The sequence below is a fragment of the Lissotriton vulgaris genome, chromosome 3_1 (assembly GCF_964263255.1).
Source record: "Lissotriton vulgaris chromosome 3_1, aLisVul1.2, whole genome shotgun sequence".
NCBI lineage: Eukaryota > Metazoa > Chordata > Amphibia > Caudata > Salamandridae > Lissotriton > Lissotriton vulgaris.
The window spans coordinates 1,279,254,063-1,279,277,084 of NC_141689.1; positions in this window are offsets into that span (position 1 = coordinate 1,279,254,063).

The following is a 23,022-nucleotide window of genomic DNA, read 5'->3' on the forward strand; positions in this document are numbered from 1 at the left end:
CATCCGTCGTTATAAAAATGCACACAGCCATTCAGCCCACATCCCGGGGGCTGGGCGGCGTACCAGTATAGTGACTCAGAGTATCATGGCGATCACCTCATAGAGATGTCAGGTCAACAGCATAATATAGTATCTGCTTTTATCCCCATCAAACTCCCTCCCCAAAAACGCCAAGTATAGTTAGCCACTCAGAGTGGTTGGCACCAGTATTGTTCGTGTCCACAACATCAGGTCCACACTAGTACCCTCCCGTGGTAGCAGTTCCTAAGGCCTATCGGTAATGACAGTTTATGTACCCAAGGAGCGCTGCCCTGGAGCCCCATCCCCCTGTAGCCATCAGTCATATATCCTTTCTGCAGGCGCTCTTCTTATCACTACAGCAATACCCCATTAACCCCCCCCACCCTTCCCACCCCCCAACTGCTGCTAACGTGGGTTATAAATGTGGGTTCTGACGCTAAAGTTGCCATTAATCGGGTTTTGCATTTGGTCTCCCAAGCCTCATGGAACCCCACCCTCCGAATGTTCGTGTTCTTCACACTCCGGCAGGTAGTCTTGCAGGGCCTGTACTATCTTCTCCCAAGCCCTCGTCAACTCCAAGCCCTTCTCGTTACCCGCCTTGGCAGCCTGTCGTCTTCTAAGCACACTTTCACACCTGGACCATTTCAACAGCTCATTCATCCATCTCCTAACTGAGGGGCCCTCCCTGGATTTCCAGTGCCATGTAATCTCTCTCTGGGCCAAGATGAGACCTAGGTCATTGAATTTGCTTGTTACTTTCGTCTTTGCCGTATGGGGGAACCAGAGCAATAGACATGCCGCCATGTCGAACTCTACCTCCTGGTCAGTGACTACGTTCAGAAGCTCTCCTACCTCAGCCCAATACGTCCCTAGCTTCGGGCACCCCCACAGTAGATGGTCTAGCTCGGCCCCAAGCGCTAAGCATCTCGGGCATGCCGCATCCTGCACCTTGAAGTATCGTCCAATCTTTCCCGGGGTCATATAGGCCCTATGTAGGATGAAGAAATGTACCTGCTGAAAACGGGCATTCCTGCTACCCTTCCATGTCCTTCGCAAAATATGGCTCCAGATCGTGTCCGGAATGGGTTTGCCTATGCTTTCTTTCCATTTTTCCTTCAATGCTGTGAGCGGCTCCATTCCCTCATATAGCATTCTAGAGTGGAGGCAGGTCACCCCCTTAATCGTTCCCGCTGCCATCACCACGTACTGGCAGGCAATGGTTGTGGTAGGTTCCACCTAAGCATGGGCGAATTTTGCGGATCTCGCGTTCGCGAATTTTGCGGATTTGCGGATTCGCAATCCGCAAAATCCGCGAATTCCCGCGAATTTGCGGATTTTTTTTTTTTGTGTTCGCCCGTGTTTCTGCCAGTTCGCGAGGGTTTTTACAATTTCGCAATTTGCGAACTTACCTGTCGGGTCGCAAGTTTTGCGAACTTGTTGTTTCTACGTGTCCAGCCTGTTTAGGACACTCTTCTTCATCACTGCCACTCTCTGTCACCACTGCCACTCTCTGACTACTCATGCCACCCTCTGGCCCACCCATGCCACCCTCTGTTTCATCACCACACCCTCTGGTTGTCCAGTGTACATTATTTTCGGCAAAGCAAAGCACACCTTCCCTGCCTCAAGTGACCTGAATTAATTTGGGGCTGATTAATGTGTCACAGAATATTTTTTTAGCTGGCACCTGCTTCCTTAGTGCGCCCTGATTAGTGATCTTTTGCACTTGCTAAGTGCTTTCATTGTTGCAAAATTAGTTACAACACCTGCCCTGCCCCAACTGACAATAATGAATTAGGGGCTGATTAATGGATTTTAACTTCCAGCCTGGCTCCTGCTTGTCTCCCTTAGCTGTAATTCAGGACCTTTGTGGCATATGTGTAACTATTCTGAGGTTCAGAGCAGGGTCACATAATAGTTTCAACTGGCAACTGAACTCTGGAGGGGCCCCTCAGGAAGCACTACAGGAAATGGCTACTAATGATGAGCCTGAACTTTTGAACCTGGTAAGTAGTTACTTTCAGTTTTGCTAAAATCGTATTTCTGCAATTTTGCACTTATTCGCGGGGCGCGAACCCACGCGAACTCACGCGAACAGTGCGAGCAAAATCCGCTGCTCGCGGATTTGCGGATTTTGCGGGAGATTCGCGAATCTCGCGGATTGCGAATTTCCCGAAAATCCTCAAAATCCGCGAGCGGAACGGATTTTCCGCCCACACCTAGTTCCACCAGCCCTTCCCTCCAGTGCTTTTGTATCACTGCAATCACCGCCGCATGCAGGAGGTAACTCCCATCCAGGAGGCCAAACTGATCCTGCAACACCCCGAAGGGGGCAAGCATCCCGTCAACATAGAGGTCTCCTACCATCTGCAGCCCTAACTCTTCCCACTCCGCTAACGGGGACCAGTCGCCTCCATGCGGTAGCGCCGTCAGCATCCCCAGAGGGATCTCCGGTGCATACGGTCACGCTGTTTTCGCTCTCTTCAGGCTCCTATGCCAGCACAACCGAAGAGTTCTCTCTTCTATGGATAAGCCTCCCAGATCCAGTTTCTGTTGCATGACTATGTAAGATAAAATGTGTCTCTGGATACCGGTCCCCCTCTCTTGTTCCGGGCCTCTAAACACTTTAGCAAAGTTCTGCGTTAAAACTTTTAGCTGTGCCGCCAGGTAATATAATTCAAAATCAGGGACCGCCAACCCTCCCTCGATTTTGGGCCGCATCAGAGTAGTCAAGGCCACCCTACGCCGTCCGCTCCCCCAAAGGAAGCCAATACTCAACGTCCTCAGGTCTTTGAAGATCCGCTGTGGGATCCAGATTGGCAGGGTACGGAAGTCATAGAGCAGCCTGGGCAGAGCCACCATCTTTAACAATGCAACTCGGCCCTGCACCGATATCGGGAGGGAGGCCCAGAAGGTTATGCACCCCTTTAGGGCCCTTATACAGCACCCTATATTACCTTCTAACAGGTTCCCGACGTCGTGGTAAATTCGGACCCGCAGATAGGTGAAGCATGTATCCTCCCAGACCACATCTACTGTAGGCGGGGGATACGGCGTTTCCGCCCGCAGCGGGAAAACACAAGTCTTATTCCAGTTTACCTTGAGGCCCGATAGCCTGCCAAAGCTCGACAGCATCCCCAAGGCCCCTACCAGAGCTTCTTCAGTATTTTCCATGTACAGCAAGAGATCATCAACGTACAATGATATATGATGAGTCTCCTCAACACAGCCAATCCCATTGTACATTGTCCCTGTCCTCGCCTGTGCCGCCAAAGGTTCCATCGCCAAGGCAAACAACAGGGGGGACAGCGAGCAACCTCCGGGGCCACAATCGTTTTAAACCAGTTCTCCATATAGGCCACCGCATCATCCCCTTCAATTTTTTCCGGCAGGCCCACTACCCTCACGTTGTTCCTCCTATTTCGACTTTCGGCGTCCTCTGCCCATTTCTCCAGTGTCGCCAGGCGGCCAAGGATATCAGCGAGTTTGTGTTCTGCAGTCACTACTGCCGGTTTGAGCTCTTGAAGCAGTAACTCATTGTCCTTCACTCTATCTGTAAGTTTAGCATGATCCGCCCTCAAGAGGCCCAGTCCAGTGGCGACCTGCGCTATGTCTTGATGCAAGGCCCCCTTGGTCGCGGTTATTGCCTCCAGTATTCCATCCAGCCGTTTATTCAAGCGATGTTCCTGCGCCGATCCTTCCGAGTCATTATGGGCCCCGCCATCTGTGGCCGGCACCGCCGCCTGGTTGTGCCCACGATTCTGCTGCGGTTCAGGGCCCTTAGCGGCCATTTTGTCCTGCCTGAGCGCCAGATCAGGGTCACCTCTGGGGGACGTGCCGGTTCCAATGTCCATCCACCCCGTGAGGAAGGGTCCCTGAGCCCGCCCTCTGTACAATGGTCCCAGTGTCTCCTTCTAAACACGGCCTCCACGCCCGGGGATCAATTTTATTTGCAGTCCGTATGCTCCACTCCCGTATGCAAAATGGCCATCTATTGGTCGTTACGTCCCGTTCCGAGTGAGGGCAGCGGTCACATCCACCTGTATTCCAGTGAACCCCCCAAGCGGGTCAAGGGCCTCTCGCTACACAGTTCGGTGTTGCCTGCAGTGTGGGTTCACCTCGTCCTTAAAACAACGTCGAGGAAGACCCAGCCCGACAAACTCGGGGAAGCCAGCAATGTACCTCGGGGGGTGCCGCTCCGCGGCAGTCCGGCGCGCCTTCCCTCAGCGCTGCTTGAACCTAGTGCGTCCGATACCCCGACGGGCCAACAGTGCCAGCACACAACCGCTGAGTGCCGATCTCTCGAATCCCCTGCTAGCCCTCGGAACGTGCCTGGGCCCACTCCCTCTGTGGGTCAGAAACCACTTTTGACAGTCCTATACCCACACAGGGAGCCGTGCCTCATTGGGGTCTTCGCTGGGGGCAATCAATCAGCCTTGAAGTCGGACATAGAGTCCACCAATCTTCCTTCCCGCTCCGTCCCCGCTATACGCCTCTGCGTGCCGTCTCAGTGGCTTGATGCTGTCAGGCTCCTGGGAGCCGCGGATGTCCCGGGCCTCAATCTAGAAGCGGGGCCCGCCTCGCGAGGCCGCCATGTTCGGCGATGGGGGAGGGGGGTCTCAATCGTTCATGTCCGCTGCGGCGGAAAGCGCTCGTCACCTCCGCCGTGACCGTGGAGTCATGTGCGGCGGGGAACTTGCTCCGCTCAATACAGCAGGGCGTGGTCCGCTCTACACCCCAGCCGCAGTCCGCCGTTCTTCGCTATTCAGGCTCCGTTGTTCGGGGCTGCCGCCATCTTGCCTCCAGAGCGCAGCACCTCCCGGCTCCGAGACCGGGCTCCAGCACCTCATAAAGCCGCTTGGTGGCCCGCAGTCGTACTCCTCTGTAGCCCCGGTGCTCTGTGCGGCAAGCCTGCACCGCCAGCAGTGTGTTTCCGAGGATTTACAGGATAATTAACGGGATCTGGCACGGAGCTGCAGGCTCACGCCGCCATCCCGATCGGCGTCCAAACGACGCCCCCTCCCACCACAGACTTGATGTGAAACATCCTAACTAGGTTTGGAATTGTTGTGGGGGCTAATTGTCTACAGATTGCTGCATCGCTGTAGTGATGTCACCTTAAAACCACCACTGAGAGGCACTGTTTATCATATGGGCCACAATCTGCCACTTGATAAGCCCCCCACATATCTACACATACTTTTAGTCACTAAAGTATTATTCTGTGTTGTTTAAAAAAATACTAATCATAATAAATTTTCTGTGTTGTTATTCATGCATGTAAGTGCTAATGTCTGGTCACCCACTGGCATTCTGACCAGTGTTGGGCCTTATTAATATTATGCTTTTTAACAATGAGGTGGATGTGTTTTTTCAATTTTTGGGAGGGAGATCATGTATAAACCATGCGTGGAGGGGTCTGATTGATGGGTCACTGATGGGGTGCGACTGAGGGGAATGCACCCATTACAATGATATGCATCCACAGATTGATGACTCGGTCTCAAACAATATCACTATTAACCTGGATGTACTGGTGGGATACACTGAGAGCTACTGAGTATACCAATGTCTTTGAAGGGGAAAAATGCACATAGATCTACTGTACAATGGAGGCTATGCACATGTGCTGGAGGGGTACCCTAATAGGAACTACATACTCTAGGTATGCCAGGGGGGCACTGATATGGGTTGCATCTTAAACCCTGTTGGATGTCCGATATACTCGTACTGCCTCAGAGAGCAGATATGTGGTATTTGTGTAGGGCAATTGGATGGTCTTTCGATATCATTGGTATTACTCTATGCTCCTAACTCCAAACCAGGCATCCTTTTTACACTCCCTGTCACCCACATTATTGCAGGACACGTTGGACTCAATATGGACCATTCCCAACCCCCAATCCCCAGTTGGCATTCCATAGCGCAAATGCACAGTCTGCAGACATGGTCCACCAATTTGTAGATACAGGAGGCATGGAGGGGTCTGCATCTGGAGGCCAGGGAATACTCCCATTACTGTGGTTTAGAGGATTTGCATTCCCAAATAGATGATTATCATGATGCCCTCACCAAGTTATTCCAGGTAGAGTATCTCAGGCGCACACTGTCAGATCATAGCCCATTAGTCACAGTTGGTATGGGGCAAAATTGGCTGTAGTGTAGTTCCTATTTTTCCAATAGGCCCTGCGCATTGGAATAACATAAACAGTAGTATCGACGTAGAAGTGCGGATCTTCCAGGCCTCTACTGACTATGCTAAACTTAATTGGGTTTGTTACCAACTAGCTCAGAGGTCACTGGAAACTTTCTTGACTGAATAGGAAGTGATCAGCTTCCCTGGCACAGCCAAGAAGGGATTCAGTTTTCCAACAACCGTGCAACATGACAACTTTGCTCCTCAGATCAAGAGTCGATCTCTAGGGTCGTATGAAACAATAGACAGTTATTTTACTCTGTCAGGTTAGTGCAGATTACTTTCACAATATGTAGAGAATAGAGAGACGGGCGTTTGTCAATAAAGGGTTAACATTTATTGAACAGTCTTTCTTCTCATACAAGAGAAATGAATTGCCACAATTGCAAGACTTGTTATTATAAAAAGTACGTACAGGAAGATAAGGATTGCGAAATAATACTGTAAAAGCATTGATATGGTTTATTAGCCATACAATGGTTTAAAATGAATAAAACATATATACATTCATATATACATGAGGCTAAAATACTCAACTGGTGCTTCTAACTAAGCCTACCCCAGTGTGCCTGACCTAAGCCTAACACGTGGAAGGGGAGTAAGTAAGTAGCTTTAGTTTAAGTTGGTTTTGCCAAGGTTTGCTTCAAGAATTCTCACTAAGGGTTTAGTCAACACCATACCTCTGAATAGAATGATGGAGGTCTGGTATCTCCTTCAGGGGAAACTTGATATCCCAGTCACCCGCAAGGGTAGACTAGAAACGCTGGAGCTGGATTTCTCTGCAGGAGAAAGACAGCGTCTCTTCTCAGCGCGTCGAGGAGGAGGAGGGGGGACAGCGTCCGCGGGCAACTTGCATCTGCTGGGCTTCTTGGCAGAGGACGGCTGTTCAGCTCCTACTTTCACCACACCATCGTTCGCTGGTTAGCAGCGATAGCAGTAGCGATAGCAGCTATGGTATCATCAGCATAACAGCAGCTTCGGGCGACGGGCAACAGGGCATTGCTTAAGGCAACGTTGGTAGTATTTATACCTGAAAGGTGCCTTGTTTGACGTAAGTTTGCTGGACATAAGACGTCAATAAAGATGTCACTAGGAAGTGATCGCCTATCAGTTGCTCATTAGAGTTCTATTACTAATCAAAACACAGCAAGCGGGGATTTCCAGGTTTGCTGAGTTTTTATCTTGTTGAAGAACTCGGAGTGTTAATCTAGGAATCTCAGATAGTAACTTCTGCTATGTCATTGCACTAATTGGTTGCAAAGGAAGTGGCAGAGAAAGCTATTCTGAAATGTGTCTCTCTTCGTGTGAGGCCAGAGATGAGTTTCTGAATATTGCACTTGAACGGTTATGCCAATATAGGGAATAAATGGATTTATAGCCGAATAGGGGCATAAGGTCACAGTATCGATCAGGATCCTAGATTAGAACGCTACATGGCCTGCAATTCCCATGTGGCAATTGCCTGTAGCAGCACTCAAGGGCATCCAAATATTCTCTTCTATCTCTGAAAATATAACCTCTTACTTCAAAAACAACAACGCCTCTGCCTTAGGACCAGGGAACGAATGGGACACACTTAAGGTTGTACTGAGTGGTATCATCATCATCATCATAAATAGTTTTATTTAATTTCATTAAAAATCATACAAGGGTGGAGAACCACCATTAGTGAAATGTACATTTTGAAGTTAAAAACAGGAGAGTTTAAAACATATAGACAATGCCGATAGTAGGTGTGCTGGAACTTATTAAATTAGTTAATGATTTCCTTTTTTCCAGTTCTGTTTCTGCGATTTTGAGTAATTTTATTGCTGTACAGGACAGTTGGATTGATAGCCCTCCGAGGCATTGGATGACAGATGCTCTACATGACCATATTTGTTCCTTCCTAAAGGCTTCCCGGAGGACCGTTCTTCAGGTCAATACCAGGGAAGGGCATATGCATAGTAAGTGTAGAAAAGACTCGTCCCATCCTCTGCATAAGCAACATTCCTTGGATTGCCGGGGGTATTTCCATTTTGGTGTCAGGTTTTTTGATGGAAATGACCCCAGCCGCAGTAGCGTTAGGTAGTGCTTTTTCTCCTGGGAAAAGTGGTCTAGCAAGTATGGTTTAGGTTTCAGCCACTGATAGCCTTGAATCACGGCCCAGGCGTGTTTTTTTTTTTGAGACAGCTGTTTTGTCCATTAATAAGGAGGTCCTTTTGATTGCCTTATTCACTGCGGTTTTGAAACTGGAGCAGGTGGGGAGGGTGAGCCAGGCCTCCTATACCTGCAATGCCGCAGGGGAGTCCTTCAGAACACTGAACATTGAGTTACTTAGCCTGGCTAGGATTTCGATTTCCTGTTGGGGGATTGAGAACAGGTCCTTAAAGAAGGTTGATTGTGCAGAGTTTAGGGAGATGGCGTCTTTCAGGTTTAGGATTTCCGAGCCGTATGAGATCGAGAGTAGGAATTTTGCTGTAATGGCTTTAAGCAAATGGCCTGTAAAACACCCTGTGAGTTTTTTTTTTTAAGACTCTGAAGGCAAACTGCAGTTGTTTAGCTCTAGTACAGCCTTTTCCCACTTGTAATTTGAAGTTGAGGTTACGGTCTATTAGGAAACCTAGATATTTGTATGAGTCTACCGGGGACAGAGGTTGCCCATCCAGGTACCAGATGAATCTGCGGTGAGCCTTTATTTTAACTCGTCTGGCAAAACACATCGCTTTTATTTTTTGGTGGTTGATTGTTAATTGGGCCTTGGTGGTGTAAGCTCCTAGTTTGGTGATGAGTCGTTGCAGACCTACAGGTGTTTGAGCAAGGAGCACAATGTAATTCGCGTATGAAAACTGGGTGTGGGGATGTTGCCCAGTTTTGGGGGGTCAGATTGAACTGACTGTAGTTGATTTTCAAGGTCAGCAATGTAGATGTTAAAGAGGCAGGGTGCCAGCACACACCCATGTTTTAACCCATTAAGGGTTTGGAACTTTTTGGTTATGCTGTGGCCGTCACCTTTCCTGACCTGAACCCACGTCTGGGAATACAAGTTGATTATGGCGTCCAAGAGTTTGGTTGGGACACCCCAGTTGTGCATTTTTACCCATAGCTTGCCTCTCGGGACTTTGTCGAAGGCTGCTTTAAGGTCTATGAAGCATGTGTGCAAAGGCCTGGATTTTACGAGAGCTTGGTTGGCTAGCAGGGTAACCACAGAGATTTTCGTGAGTGAGCCCATCCCTGCCCTAGATCCTGTTTTGGTGTAGGGAATGAGGTTACTTCTTCTGACTCAGTCCTCCAAGTCAGACAGCAAGTTTGGTGCATACATTTTTGCCTCCACATCGATTAAGGCTATCAGATGGTAGTTGGAGGGGTTGGAACGGGCACCCGACTTATATGTTGGGTTTAAAATACTGCCCCTCCAGGAGTCTGGGATAGTAGCGGATGCAAGTATTGAAGAGAAAAGTGATGTGAGGAGTTCGGACCAGAATGAAGAATTATGCCGGAACAAGGGCACTTGGCAACCCGTTGGGTCCTAGAGCTCCCTCGGGTCTCAGTTTTTTAATGAGTTTTCGAACTTGCTCCTTCCGGATTTGCGGGGAATATTCGGATGCTTGAGTTGGTGTTGATTTTGATGCGACCTGCTACAATTGGCTTCACGCCTGGTTCTGAACCATGAGTTGCCGGACAGACTGTTGACATATCATTATATAAGTAAATGATGTGGGCTCTCCAGGAGTCCTCCATGATGTCAGAATTGTAATGCCGGTTCTTGCCGTTTGCTAACTGGTTGATTATTTCCCAGAAGAGCCTAGATTCCCTTTGTTTGGTGGAATGGTGGAGTTTGGCCCAGAGTTTTTCTTGTAACGCTTTTTTTGCTGGCTTAATGTCTCTTTTTAGGTCTTTTCTGGCTTTGGGAATTAGTTGCAAGAGGTCCTGGAAGGGGGTGGGGCACTGGGTCCGTAGTCTTCTAAGGTATTTGTTCAATTGTTGTTTTTGAGTCCTGAGTTTTTTTTGTGAACCAATCAGCCCCTTGGACTCTTTTTTCCTGTGGCCTGCTTGCAAATTTTTTTATTTTAATTCTAGGGTGAAGCGCTCCCATGCCTGAGTGTTTATGGGTTCTGTTTGAAATCTTTCTAGGAGTTGGGTGCATGTCCCATGATGTCGTTGATCGAATCTACTACCAAGTTGAATACGAAACTGAAGGTGCAGGCGGGCACCCTCCATCGCGGCTGCAATTCATCCATCCAAGGCCATACAATCAAGCGCGCAAACAGCACTGTGAAGGAAACAAGCGCCAAGCACGGTAGGCAGAAGCACACATGCTAACCAATGGGCCAGGCAGCAGGGCAAGCTTTGCGGAGTAACGCAACCAGTAGCGCGAACAGGCAGGGGCCTCTCCCACAGCAGCGCGCACCCAAAGCGAAGGCAAAGAAGCACGCACACACGAGTGAGGCGAAGGGACGCCCCACAACACCACCCAGGACAAAAAAGAACTAAAGCAAACAAGGCAAATGGCATAGAACAGGAAAGATAACCCCGCCACAAGGCCTCGCTGCTGGTACCCTGAAGTGGAACTGGTGGGAGCAAAAACAAGAACGAGGTCCATCCGAGAGCCAAGCAGACACAGACTAGACCGCCAGCACACATGTAAAGCCCCACCGGGCCCACTGGGAGAGCACTTTAGTTCGGCTGCACAACGGAAAGGAGGCAGGCTAGACAGCTACTTAGCCAGAAGGCGCCTCAGCGAAATGTCAAACCAAGAAGGAAAATTACCCAACGAGGTAAAGAAATATAAAAACAACCCTCCAGACTCGCCCTTGAAGATTAAAAATGATACAACTCTGGACACAATCCTCAGGAAAGTCTACGAAGGTAACGAGGTTGCTAAGCCCACCAAACAATTGACAACATGCAGCTAGAACTAGCAGCTATAAGGGCAGACCAACACAACACAAACAGCAGGATCGACACAGCAGAATCATGAATCCGCGACATCGAGGATGCCAAAACTCAGTCAAGCAGAGCTCTACTTTCGGTCTCCAAAGCCACCAGCAGCCTATAGAAGCAGCTGGCTGAGCAAGACAACTGCACAAGAAGAGGCAACATAAGACTACTCGGTGCACCGGAAGGGGTAGAGGACAAGCCAGGATCCTGCTCAGCCCTCCTAGAGGAGCTCATCCCACAAATCACGGGCCTTAAATTTGACAGACACTTCGAACTGGACAAGGCTTATCGTGTACCAGCAATGAAGCTCCAAAACGCACGTGGCCCCCGCCCAATCATTTACAGACCTCTTAGGTCACAGCAAACGGAGGCCATTTTTGCAGTGGCTAGGAAAAACCAGACCCTAAAGTGGAAAGACAACACAACAATAATTACACAAGACTTCTCGCGCCAAACCGTCGAAACAATGAAAGGCTTCCTGACACTGAGGGAAAGAATTAGGAAGGACAACATCACTTTCAGCTTTGCAGGCCCAGCAAGACTGAGAGTTGTTGACAAAGGGCACACCCTGTTCTTCGACGATCCGGGCGAACTAAGAAGACACCTCCGCGGCCCTCCGCCGGAGGATATGGAGGCGCAACGCTCAGACACTGCGAAGAGAAGAGCGTCATCGGACAACACGAGTGCAATGGACCACTTTTGCAAAGGTCAATAATCATGGACACAAGAGAACTCAAATCACAAGATCAACTACTCTACCTCAAGCAACCATTCTGCCTCACTGTGGACCAAAATGTAGGAGGGGCAACCTCCCATATACAACACCAAGTAAGAGCGATAAGTAGCACAAACTATGATAATACATAGCAACTCCCAGCTACTCTCAGACCTAAAAATAACCTCACTCAATGTTAAAGGGCTCAACCACCTGATAAAGAGAAGGAAGAAAAGAGAGGGGTAATAACGCTAATAAATAAGAAAGTCAGACTGACCCTACACGAGTACCATGCGGAGGACAATAGGCGCCTGCTAATAACCAGTCTGAAGCGTGGGGAGGAAACTATACATATCGCCAACATCTACGGCCCAAGCACAGAGGACGAGTCCTTTTGGAGAGAGGTGGAGGACGAACTTGGCAGTCTCCCCAAGATGAGCTCCTGATAGTAGCAGGGGACCTCAATCAGGTACTAGATCAAACCATAGATATACACCCACAAAGAACCAGCCACCAAACACAGTCTCAACACATGCTTAGGAACCTATGCGCCAAACTCTACCTCAGGGACCCATGGAGACTCCAAAACCCAGACGCCAGAGACTACACCTTTTATTCCCACCCCCACAACTCATATAGCAGAATTGACTACATCCTGATCTCAGCCACTCACACCCACCTTATAGAACACACAGAGATGGCGCCAAGAACAGTGTCAGATCACTCTCTCATCAGCCTAACACTTAGCGGTCGTCACAACGAACAAACATGCTGTAGATGAAGATTCAACAGCGATGTCATTAGGGATCCAGCTAACGCTGCCGCCATAGAGGAAGCCATTAAAGACTATCTAAAAATCAACGACAAGCCAGACATAGACAAGGGAGTACTCTGGGATGCTATGAAGGCCCAGATAAGGGGGAAAATAATAAGCATCAAGTCTAGAATGAATAGGGACAGGAACAAAACAATACTAGAATTAGAAGGGCAGATCAAAGACCTGGTGATGCATCACAGCATCAACCTAGCCGACAGAAACACACTGACGACCCTGACGAGGAAAAAATATGAACTCAATAAGATTTTAAGCGAGAGAGCAGGTACATGGATAAACAGGTACAAAGCCATAAACCTCTGCTCAGCGAATAAAGCAGGCAAGGCCCTGGCCTCATACCTTAAAAGTAAGCAAAGACAACATGCCATCGCAGCCATGACTGATGCCAACAAGACATCTCAAACACCCAGCAAAGAGATCCTCAGGGTTTTTAAGGAATTTTATGAGGAACTATACAAAGAAGACAAAGACCTAAACCCAGATGGGGGAGCAGCCTCCTAGGCAAGCTTAACCTACCAAAGCTAACAGAGGCTCAAAGTGCAACTCTAGAGCTAGACATTACAGGAGCAGAAATAGACATGGCAGTAGCGGCCCTAAAGGATACCAAAGCACCGGGGCCGGACGGTAACACAGCCAAATTCTACAAACACTTCCTCCCCCTAATTAGGAACACAATGAAAGAAGTTTTCGCACACTGCATCAAAGGAGGGAAAATGACAAACTCAATGGCAGAAGCCAACATCATAGTCATTCCCAAAGAAGGGAAAGACACGCAATTCCCGCAGAACTACAGACCCATCTCTCTAATTAACGTAGACTGCAAGATATACGCAAACATTTTAGCGGGGAGACTTAACGCACAGCTCCCAAACCTCATACACAAAACGCAGGTGGGCTACCTTAAAAATAGACTATCCCAAGACAATACAAGACTCCTATGCCACATAGTAAACCATGCCTCTACCAATACGAATGCAGAAGTGATGATCGCGTTAGACGCAGAAAAGGCCTTCGACAGAGTTTCATGGCCCTTCCTTGACCAATGCATGCAGAAGTTCGGACTAGGTGAGAACTATAGGTCAATGGCGCTATATAAGGATCCCAAAACCCGAGTTGTAGTGAATGGGGGCACATCTGAGGCCCTATCTCTGGAAAGAGACACCAGACAAGGCTGCCCACTGTCCCCGGCACTGTTCCTACTGACACTAGAACCCCTACTGGCCATGATCAGAGACAACGGCAAGATAAGAGGGATGAAGGTCAAAGGCAACATGGTCAAACTAGCAGCATACGCTGATGACATACTCGTCATGACAGAGAACCCCGAGCCCTCGATAGATGCACTAACGAATACCATTGACGTATGTGCCAAAGTAGCAGGGTACAAGCTTAACAGAAGCAAGTCCGAATGCAAGCCACTCAACGTACACACCACCAGGGATGTGTTAGGTCCTCGGGCCTACACTGGCAAAAGGGAGCCCTAAAATACCTAGGTATCTATTTTGACAGGGACCTCAAGTCAACACTTGATCACAACCAGAAGGCATTAACAAACAAAATAAAAGACTGGCTAGACACGTGGTCCCCCAAGTACATCAGCTGGTGGGGAAGGGTATAAACAATCAAAATGATGATAACCCCTATGGTTAACTACCTGCTGAGCATGCTGCCACTAACAGTTGCAGAGGATTTTCACAAAAAACTGAACACCATGAATAATACGTTCCTCTGGAGGGGTAAAAAAGCCATGATTAGGCTCCAGAAACTTAGGCTCAGTAAGGACCTAGGGGGGCTCAAAGTCACAAACTTTAAGACCTTCCAGACAGCCTGCCTTGCCAGACAAGGCATATACTGGCTCACGCCAGAACAGGGTTATACGCCGGCTTGGCTGGAAGTAGAAAGAGCCTTGCTGGGTGGCCTAAACCCTGCGGCCCTCCTCATGGCTAACAAACACCCGTAAGCTAGCAACACAATTCTCAGGAACACCAAAAACGCCCTCTTGCAAGTAGACAAAAGAATAGAAAAAAGCATAAAAAATACAAAATGGGAATCCATTTGGTTCAACACAAAAATAAAATACAAGAACAGCATACTCACCTTAACCTACTGGCTCCAGCGAGGTATCCACACCCTATCCCAACTAGAGGAACGCGGGTCCCCTTCCACCTTTGCCATCCTACAACTAAAACACGACCTCCCAGACATAGAACTATATAACTTTCTTAAAATTCAGGCGGCACTCACCAATGCAGGACTAAGCAAAGAAGTACCAACAATACACCAATACCTGACAAAACTCAACAAATATGGGCACCAAACGTCATACCTATATAAACTACTAAGGGCAAACACATCCAGTTTAAACAGTAAGGCTATAGAATACTGGGAAACATTACACGCCGGGCGCTTTAGCGAGAGAGAAAAAGCTCACCTTTGGTCCTCGGCAAGCAGGAACAAAGTCACCACCACACTGGCACAAACAAAATGATGGCTCCTACACAGAGCATACTGGACCCCAGCACGCCTAGCAGCAGTCGGGCTCATAGACAACGAACTATGTTGGAACTGTCAGAAACAGAAAGGAGACCTAGCGCACATGATTGTCCACTGCCCGAAAGTTAAAACATTCTGGGGGAAAGTAAGAGATTTTGTCTATAATGTAACAGGGTACACTCCACAACTAGACCTCCTCAGCATAACAAATGCCTTTATGGCCCCAGAGATACACTCAGCCAATGACAGAAGCCTTTTTGACCTACTCCTCACGGAGGCAACCAAGACAATCCTCTCTAACTGGAAGGACATGGGGAGGGCCGCTTTCAGAGTCTGGTTCAACTGGGTCACCTTCCTAAGGGGTGCGGACAACATAACAAAAAATCAAACACCACAAGTTGGACGGGACAAGGAGATGTGGCTCTCCCTGGACAAATACCTTGACTCGCAAAAACCGCCGTGAACGCACCACACCGCCAGACACTCTCGCGGCCCCCTCCCCCACCCTCCCCCCCTGGCGCCACCCGTCAGCAAACTCTGTAGTCATGCAACCCACAACGCACCACACTCGTGTCCGTTTACTCCTTTTCTTCTTCTCGTCTTACGTCCTACTTACCTCTATACACTATCTCTTCCGCCCGACGGGGGCAACGCATATGTACCTGTATGTAACACCAAGGTTTCAAGCTGTTTATCTATAACCATCACTCAAGCGCCTCAGCGAGCCAGTATGTATCATTATCCATGCGTGTAACTACAGCAAACCAGTATTGCCTTCGATTCGGCTTACTTTGTACTGTTTTGTAAAATTCTTCAAATAAAATCTTTTGAAAATAAAAAAAAAGAACAGCATTCGTCTCCTAGCACCATCTCTCTGCTGCCACAGCCTAACCTTCTTTTGTTAGAATAATTTACATAGTGCAACATCTCTCCACAGGCCACTCCTGTCCTCTTCCACACCGGCAATATTTTCCATTATGAGAATAGAGCCCTAGCCTGTGTAAATATAGAAGCATTTGACATAATGTGATTATTTGTCTGTCTCTCCCTGCATTTTGAAGTAATTCACTGTATATGTCTTTTGATGCCCAGTGTGTTCCTCCCGTTGGAACATTAAACTTGTTCCCTGTGTGATGTGAGATAGTGGTAACTCCTTGGTGCAGCCTCAGTAACAAGTGACTGAAAGCCGACCTGTGAGGCAGCATGCCTAGTAACAGTGTATTTATGCCGAGATGGCTTGTGATAATGTCGCCAGCTGTGTGAGTGGGGGTGCCTGGAGCTGCAGGAGCCAGCTTGTTTACTGCAGGTGGGTACAGGTTTTCTGGTGGCAGAATTGATTGCACCTGTGCAGCAGAAGGGTTCGAGGCCAGTGTTTCTGGTGGTAGTTTGGGACAGCTTGTAAGTTTGGCCGAAGGGCTAATGGTAGCGTGGGCCAGCCTTTATGGTGGAGTGCTAAGCTTGGTTGTGGTGGAAGGACTAGCTATAGAATGGAGCAGCTTTCATGCGACAGCTTGGGTCTGTCTGGTGGGCAGGCTACAGCGGAGACCGGTCTGTGTTTGGCAAGTGGTAGAATATGCCAGCATCGGCCATTTTCAAGGCTGTCTCGTGTTGCGACTTATTAGACGTAAAGCGCCTCTATTGGTGGAAAGGTCGGTGGCAGAGACACGGCGTTCGGCACCCCGCGTAAGGATGGGACAGAGACTCGATCACAACTAAATTGCGGATATATGTCTCCCCTTGAGGCCCTGCAAAGCTCGTAAAAAGAGTAATAGAATACTGAATAATATACAGAGAGCCCTGCCTTCTCTGACAAAATAGGATAACTCTGGAAAACTGGTTTAAGATCAAAGCATCACTACTTACCTACTTGTCATCGGACCTTACATGATTGTGGCCATATTAAGAACAATTACCAACTGATAAAAATAGTCGCCTCAAGAATACCAATATTAGAAGTCTCCTACTCTGCAGCCTTAAAATATTAAGAACCCCACAGGTTATGATCATTGCTGACATTTGTTTAGTCCACATTGGCCCTGAAGAAGGTGATTCCGAATATAACATCACCGAAACGTACGTAGGCTGTACGAATACAAAGACCCTCAGAAACGACAAATTGAAATAATACAGAAACTGGATGTGGGAAACAATTTAAACATAGAGCACCACGATCCTACATGTACTGTTTGTGGATCTCTGATAGATAGATACCATATTACGAGGAGTCTTGTATTGGACAACAACTATTTTTCAACACAAAGCCTGCAACAAAAACCTTTTATATATTTTGTCACTGTTGTTTATGTGTGAGAAAGTATGTGTGTGTATGTTAGAATGAATGTTTATATTTGTTGACATGTTTACAGTTGCTGATATGGGGTTCTATCTAGAGCAACAATTTCAGGAAATATAATATACCTGAACAAGATTATGCCAATTGTCATTTAAATGTATTATTTATGTATGTCATATAAATGAAAACTGCAGAAAAATCAAAAAAAGTATATATATTTTTGTATAATGAAGAATAAATAAAAAATGAATATGAGATAAGTCACATGTGTCAATAGAAGCATCCTTTGTATAAACAATTGACTTAACTGCTATAACGTTATAACTCTTTGAGGTCATTGTAAGAGGTTTTGTTCTTGTGCTCCTTTTGGCTGTACTGCTGGTGTTGCCAGCCATCCGTCACCTAGAGCCAACGCCCGCGCTAGTCTCTGAGTGAGGGGTGGGATGGAGGTTGATCACGCCTCGAGCATGTTCATGCAATTTAAGGTACCACACGATTGGTGGATGTGAAGGCGGGTCGTATGAGTAACGTGGACTGCAAACACAGCACAGACATTTCGTAGCGCACGCTTCCCTCGCGCTCATAGCAGCCCAGGAGTTCCGCCGGAAAAGTGAAAGTGCAGCGCGATGCACTTGGTAGAGAAGATTTATGGCTGCATTAAAAGCGCCCCAAAGTGCCTAGTGTGAGGGAGAGGAAGGACGGACAAACATGAAGGCCAGCAGAGTGACCCAGGCATGCACTCAATAAAAATAAAACGTGAGTGGTGACGCGAGTGGTGTGCACGTGCGTCACCGCAAGTGCTACTTTGCTGGCGATCAGCTTGTTATGTAAAATGTAAATGTAAATTGATACTTGTATAGCGCACTACTCACCCGCAAGCGTCTCAAGGCGCTTGTACGAATACCGCTGTGGATCCCATCCTGGCTTCCCCTGTGAGGCGTCCACTCCTGGGCACCCCCAAGGTGGAGGCCAGGCATCCTTAGCGTTTTGGGGGCCGTTGTGGAGATTAAGCAAGCTATTGCCCAGAGTTGCAGAGTGGGACTCCATGATTGGAATAGGTACAGAGGCGAGAATTGTCAGGTCCGTGCAATTTTTGAACCCAAGACCTGCCGAGGCGGGGAATTGAACCCTGGTCCCGGGCGAGACCTCTGCATCAGGGTCTGCCGCTCTAACCATTGAGCCACACTTAACTCGCATGCGTGCGCGCTCTTGTGCGCGTTCTAGCACAGGGGTGTAACACAGGTCCCCGCGGCCCACGCAGTGTGGGGGTGCCCCTAGCTCCAAGGGGTCCCCTCGGCACTGAACTCTGGCCAGGAGAGCTCCTGATTGTGCCCGGAGGGGCCCCCCCTAAGTACCGTGCAAGGAGGTCCCCTCACTTTTCGTTACGCCAGTGTTCTAGCAAGCTGATCGCCGGCAAAGTAGCATTTTTTCAGAGCCCCAACATGTCTCGTCTGAGACCAGCGCATTCGCTGGATCAGGCCGAGACCTAAAAAGCACACAAAACCAGAGGAGTCCAGACTAACCCAAACACTCCTTACGCAAGGTACTGCCCGCCAAGCAATCACAATGCTTTATACTTCATTACATAAAAATAGGACACTCCTGTTAACGACTTTGCAGGCTTACTGGGATGAGGAATTATCAATCACATTGACTGACAAGCAATGGGCACAGTGTCTGAGATTCCCAATGATGATATCAATTACTGCATGGGTCAAGTATACCCAATTCAACTATTTACATCACACCTATCTTACACCTCTAAGGATAGCTAGGATGTATCCATGCTCCCCAGATATGTGCTCTCAGTGTGATGCCCCTGTGGCCACATTTTTGCATATGGTGCGGTCATGCCCGAGAATAACGAAATGCTGGGCAGAAATAGCAGAAATACGGAATGAGGCCACAGACATGACGTTGCAGGTACATGGACAACACTTTCTGTTGGGGATCACTAAAGACTCATCCAAACGTAAGTCACTAAATTTCTTTTTAGACCTGCCACTGTTGGTTGCAAAGCGCACATTGGCTATGTGCTGGAAGGCATGGATGCCTCCGCCCGTCTCTTTCTGGCTTAAAGATCTGCTTAGAGTCTTAATGGCTGAGCTAGACATTCTACAAGGGCTGCAATTGACCGCCCAAGAGTAACTAATCCTCATGACTGGACGGCATATCTCACAGTCATCTCGGCCAAGCTAGTAGATAAAGAATCAGCGACTGCATGAGATGTGGTTGACCACCGCTTCGGTATGGCTTTGATGTGATGTCCCTTTACGGGGATTGTGACAAAGAGGAAGACTCCCCTTCCATGCGCAATACTCCCCCCACACCCTGGTAGGACAGCGCATACCCTTTGAGCGCAGTCACAAAGGCACAATATACAAATGGTCCCTCTTGACATAAGCACCACACCACAGTCTGACACAGAGCTGTGGCATATCACTTGATATATAATAGATGCAAAGCCGGACAGCAGAGACTTCACTCTCATCGTTACTTTTCAATATTTTCCTTTGTTAAAAAAGCATTAATGTTTTTTTTTTTAATTTTTCCGTTTTCTTGTTATAAATTGGGTATTTCCTCATGAGCCGGGCACAGGGCGAAACTCTTGACAAAAGCATGCAAGGTCATTGATACTTGTGTTATACATATATTAGTAAATGGTACTGATACCACTAAAGACAGTAAACCAAAGCAGATGTGATATATCGACCAATTTTATTGACACGTTTATTGTACTGTTGTATCATGTACAATTTCAATAAATAAATATACAAACAATCATATGCAAAGCAACATAATAACACGGTTAAAACATAACAGGACACAGATGAAATATGTAGAAACTCATGTGGCCGATATTTGTCTCGTATTGCCACCTGCAAAAGCCTGCTTTCATTACACTGCGGCAGAAGTTGTTTGCACCAAGAACCCCTTTAGCTTACCACCAAGGCCATGCAATAGAACCAGTCAAAAATGTTTCATGAAAGTGTGGTTCACAAATTCCTCTGTGTTGTTACTCAAAATCCTGTAACCATGATTATTTCTGTCCCCTGGAGTAATCAACGCCACGAATGTGGAACTACTGTGTGAGGTAATAATACCCAATTGGTAATGGAACTAATTTGTCTTAATGTGCCAGCTAAACATGGTGTATTCATTTGCTTTATTCCAGCATTCTTGCATCAAACGTTTGTACCAAGTGGTGATCCGGAATTTATTCTACAAGCTCCACGTAGAGGAAGAAGGTAGGATAAACTTATCAAGCTAAACACCAGATCCTTTATGCTGTAAATGAGTTTTAACAATGTATTTAATTCAGATGAGTATTCCTATTCGATTCTATATCATATGCAGGTCTGTTGTACGCCATGGAATCTATGCAAATTGCGTTTGGAATGGTAGTACTTTCATTTGTAATTGCATTTGCTGCCTTTACCATTGATTAAGCTGTCACAGTCATGTCTCAGAAATTGATTGTATCTTTCCACGTCATTACTTACGATAGCCTCCTGTATTTTCATCAGCCTGAAACCTATCAGAAAAAAACTGTGATGTCGGGACATCGAAGGTGTGATTCACAAAGGTAAACAAGCACTTTATATAAGGTTACGATTGTTTGTTATTCACAAAGGTATTTTATGAGTAGCATATTTACTAGTGCAGAGTATCTGCACGTAAAAAGATAGGTCATTCCTATCTTCTAATGTGCAGAATATCTGCACGCGCAAAGATACTACTCGTAAAATACCTTTGTGAATAGCAAACTATCCAGTAAGTTTATCTCTGTAAATCAGGCCCTATATAACGACATTTGGCTACCAAGGCATTTATGTTAGAGAAAGCTCTTCTTCATCCTTACTGGCAAATCACAAAGATTCATTTCATGGTCCCATTGTCAGCATCATCCACAGCAAAATTTCGATGGCTTAACAGAATGAAGGAAATATGAAATGCTCATCTATTTTGCTGCTAAATTTAAAAAAAGGTGTTTCTTTTTTAGAAAAAGCATTTTAAACATCTACTATGTCTTTAGCATTTACCACCTAAATTGATAAAGTTAATGCTTTCAAACCTCATTGTGCAACTAGAATTGCTGATCCATCAATCGCTGCTAAACACTTTGGGCCTTATTTATGAAGACCTTGCGCCGCCGGTGCGTCATATTTAAAATGGGAAAAAGTGACGCACCGGTGGCGCAAGGCCTTCATAAATAAGGCCCTTTGCTTCTAGGCTTTAATTTTTGCTTAACAAATAAGTGAATTCTATGATTGTTGTCTTTATTTCCTGAAGTAGACCAGAGCATTTTAATGAATTGTAAAATGAAAGCCCAGATCTGGATGGATGTTGATCTTAAGTGTGGTGATTGTCAATCCTTAATGTGACACATGCCAATCCTAGAGAGATACGAATACTGAACTGCAGTGCTACACATTGATAACTATGGCAGCAAGCATTGGCAATGCCAATGTGTCTAGTCTCGTTAACCTGTGGTCTTCCCAATTGTTTTTGGCGTTGCTCTGAATGGCAAAAATGGCAAAATGTTGACCCATGCTGATCAGATGGTGACAAAGCATCCTCAAAGGTACTGTAGTGAACACTGTGTTTATCATCAATCCAAAACGTAGCTGGCAATAGAAGATCTTTCAGACTGGTGGCGTGACTCTAGTACCAGCCAACTGCAGGGTATAAGACTGGCATATAACTATCACATAAACTTTTGAACAAATATGTAGTTAAAGCTGACTGCGAGATGGAGGAAAACTCTACAACCCCTCTTGCAGATATCCAAAAAGCATAACTTGATGCCTATTTAAAGAAACATGCAAGAGAGTTGGGCCCTGGGAGAACCATCTGTTAAGGAAGAATCTTGTGCTGGCTGCATTGTGAGGCTGTGGATTGTAGTGTACTAATAAGGTAAACTAAGAAGCAATTTTATTGGAGAATGAGCTCCTACAGCTAATCTGCTCTCAAATGTGATGATGGTCTTTCACAGGGAATGGGAGACGATATTTCCAAATTCCAACATGCCACAGCAAACAATTTTGGGCCAGGTGTGCAACGAAATTTTGCACCGGCAAATGCTGCAATGTGGCGTGTGCACCCAAACTCTTCTTTTGGCAAAGTGTGAAACCCATTTTAGGAGTCAGTACCTATTTACCGACTCCTAAAAGGACTGTTAACATGGGTTTAGAAATAAATAAGGAATCACGATTTGAAAGGGGTGTGTTGAAGGTGCCCCTTACAAATAACCAGTTCTAATAATATATATCAATGGTTTAAGACTGTGGTCATAAGCCATTGAAAGGTCACCAACTGCCAAGTTAGGGTGGTAACCCATTTACAAAATGGATGGAGGCCTTAGGCACCCCTTATCCTTTGGAATGTTAAAAAAAAAATAGCTTGGGCTTAAGGACCACAGCCAACTCTCAAATTAAAAAAATGTAAACTTTTGTGTCAGTAACTTTTGTGTTTAAATTCAGCCCAGTTTTCATTCTGGAAAAACGGACTGCATTAAAAAAAATACTTTATTGAATTACAATCACTGA